Raw genomic sequence first — 3,532 nt, 5'->3', positions numbered from 1 at the left:
GGACAAATCTGCATGGCAAGACAACAGGCTTGCTCTGTGAAGTGCACCTGAATCCCACGCCCCCACCCCAGTCCAGTGATAATAAAAAGAGGAGCAGAGGCAGGAGGAACAAAATGCACAAATGCTACAGTGCTGCTGCTGCTGGAGGCAGGAGAGGGACAGATGGTAGGGCATTTGATAATTTCTTCTGTTCAGGGCTAAGCCACTGAGAAGGTGACTGAGTCCCCATGGCCGTAAGGGCAGAGGCTCTGCTGGGTGGGAGGAAAGACCATGGGTTTTCTCCAGTGATGGCAGGGAGGTGCCTGAATCCCCCCTCTCATGGCATTGCTGGGAGCAGCTCCCTCTCACTCCCTGCCCCTGTCTCTGCTGCCTGGAGCCGTCCCTGTTGGCAGCTGCTTCTCCGTCCCCTTGTCTCCTCCCTGTCCCTGCTTACAGACCCCATCCCACCCACTGTGTACTCAGCTCTGCCCTGCAGAGCCCTCCTGGCAGCCGGGCAGTGCCCAGGGACATCTCTGTGTGTGCAGAGGCTAAAGAACACCTCAGACAAGTCCTAAGGACAACTGGAGTCTCGGTGCCTTCTCCAGTGGGGACAAATAAATTTTAGTCTCATACTGCCCACACGCCCACCAAGATGATAAAAATTCAAAGCAAAGACTCCTTACCTTTCGGGAAAATACTGATGTTCTTCTTGAAAGTGCCCTCGGAAATGGCCAGGGCTGAGCTGGAGCTGTGAGCAAACCTGACCCACACAGCACCCTCTCGACAGCAGAAGCACCCTGCTCTGCCCTTCCAGGGGTCATTTCTTTCACCCACAGCTTCTCCCCACACTGTCATGGGGAGTTCCCTGCACAGGCTGAGTGCTGACCCTGGGGCAGGCAGCAAAGTCCCTGCTCCACCACTCAGCCCCTGAAACACCAGGACCCTGCTCTGAAGGACAGCCCTGGGCACCCCTGGATGCACACCCGGCTTCACAGCCCTGCAGCTGGTGCCAGGAGAAGGCAGTCCTCATGCCCTGTCCCTCTGACAGCGCAGCAGGAAACCCTGCTCTGGAGCACATCCTTCTCCTCTACACCAGAGAAACCAAGACAGTCCTCCTGCCAGATCCCATACACTGTCAGCTGTGCCAGTGTTCGGAGATCCCTGCAGGAACTGAAGCTCTATTGCCCTGCACCCACAGACTTACCATGCAGAGGGCTGTGAAGACTTCTCCCCCAGTGAGCTCTCAGCATCCTCCCACTCCACACTGCCTTTAAGCTCTCTCTGCCTTGCAGGTCTCCTCTCGATGCCTGCAGGCAGTGCCCCCAGCCCTGCTCCTGGGCAGAGCTGTCTCTCTGCAGCGCTGCCCGCTTGCCAGGAGCTCCCTCCATGCCAGGAGCCCAGCCCAGCTCAGCAGCAGAGGACCAGCCCAAGGCAGCACTTTCTCTGCCCCCTCTGGGCTCCCTCCAGGTGTCCCTGGGGCTCCAGGGGAACCTGCTGGGAAACAGGCTGAAGCAATCACTGATGTTCCCTCCCTCACCTGGGGAGAGACACTGCTTTCCAGCAGGGTCATTGCTCTGCTGAGAGACAGACTTAGGTCCAAGAGTCAACTTTTCTGAGAATCATAGAATCATTTAGGTTGGAAAAGACCCATAACATCATCAAGTCCAACCTTGAACATAACACTAGCAAGTCCACCACTAAACCGTGTCCCTAAACACCGTGTCTTTTAAATACCTCCAAGGATGGTGACTCAGCCACTTCCCTGGGCAGCCTCTTTCTTGTGCCACCATTGGGCAGGACACGCAGACAGTGACAGGCAGGGATCTCCTTCAGCCCTGCTGAGGGAAGGGAGTCAGCCGAGTCCATGGAGGCATCTCATGCTGGGATTGTATTCCTAGAGCTGGAAGGGGACTCAGCTCCCTCCCATGCCCACCACAAACCCACAGGAGGTGGGATTCCTCTTGCCTCAGTGCAGGTCTGCATTAAATAGGCATCTGCATGTCAGCTCCTTGTCTCAGCTCCCATGCTAATGAATGGTGATGGAGGCCAGGAGTGAGGTGTTCAGATGCAAATGTCTGGTGACATTGGAGGTGCCAGAGGTGGTCAAAGAGATGTGCAGGTAATAGAGACAGATCCAAGATATGTGCAGGCTGATATAGAGACAGGACAACATCTGAGCACCTTTTCTTGGTGGCTCCTGGGAATTGCCTTTGGCCAACTGAAATGACAGCTGGTGCCCAAATTAAGGGCAACGGAACCTGTCCCTCCTCATGATGTTCAGGGTGGCCTATAGAGCTATTCCTCTAACGGAATGGAGTCATGTGCCATAGGGAGAGCTCAGGCTCTCTCTTCGTCTTCTCCATCTGTTGGATTTATGAGACCTTGACTGAATGTATTGGCAGTTGTGTCATGTTCAGCCCCACCTTGGGTTACAGAATTCAGAGCAGCTACTCAATTCAAGGTTCATATCCAGGCCCAAAGAGGTACTGGAGATGCCAGTCTGGCCTGGGAATCACAGGTCCTAGAGGAAAAGCAATTCTCTATCAGGGAGGGTGTGTGACAGACACCCCAGATGGCATCTCGGAGAGTATGATTTGGTGCCTTTGTGCCATTGACGGTTCCCATCAGTCAGAGGCACCAGTCATCAGATGCCATCAGAGATGCAATTTCCATCCCTTCTTCTACCCATTAGCTGCAGGCATTGCATGATCACAAAGCACGTCACACCGGGGTCCTTCCTCACTCCCTTGATGATCCAACCGAGGAACAGCCCGAGCATTTGAACAGTGTTCCTGGGTACATCTTGCCTTCAAAGACAGCATCCTCCAAGCACAGCCATACTTCATACCAAAACTCAGCTGACGCTCAAAAGGCAATTCAAGGGCACGAAGAGGAGCTGTTGCTACTTCAGGAACAGTTAAAGAAGAAAGAGAGATACTATGGGACCACTAACACATTAAGTGAGAGTAGGTGTAGAGAGATCTGAGATTGCCTATGTCGTCTCTGCCTCAGTTACCACCAGCAAGGTCTCCCAGGCCTTTGTGCTTTGAGGCAGGACTCTGGACAGTGGTGGATGAGGATCACACCAGGGCTTACCTAGCAAACCACACCCTTACCAGTCCATGGGACCAGAGGGGCTGCAATCAAGGGTACTGAGAGAGTGTTTTTCACCAGCAAGTGTTGGTCTGTTCTGATCCCAGTAAGGAAGGCACTCAGACTCTGTGAGGCATCATTTAAAATGCTCTTCCTTAGGTCTAGCACTCTAAGGGGACAATTGTACAGATAATCTTATGTCCCTTTAGATGGCTGGAACCCCAGGAGGTGTAGCATGGACGTAGAAGAATGAGGAGGGTGGATGCCCCCTGTATGAAGGGGAAGCTTGGATTTATGGAGGTCCTCTATGTGACAGGCAACAGGATGGGTTAGCTTTTGTCACTGAGGATCAGAGGAGTGACATTGTGCTGGCAGTTACAAACTAGCTGATGATGGGAGAGGAAACAGAAAAGGTCTTTTGTCAGCAGCCAAGGAATTCTCCAGGTTAATGAGCAGGTGC

The sequence above is a fragment of the Harpia harpyja genome, unplaced genomic scaffold, assembly GCF_026419915.1.
Source record: "Harpia harpyja isolate bHarHar1 unplaced genomic scaffold, bHarHar1 primary haplotype scaffold_75, whole genome shotgun sequence".
Taxonomy (NCBI): Eukaryota; Metazoa; Chordata; class Aves; order Accipitriformes; family Accipitridae; genus Harpia; species Harpia harpyja.
The sequence above is the reverse complement of the archived record's forward strand: the minus strand, read 5'-3'. Positions refer to the sequence as shown.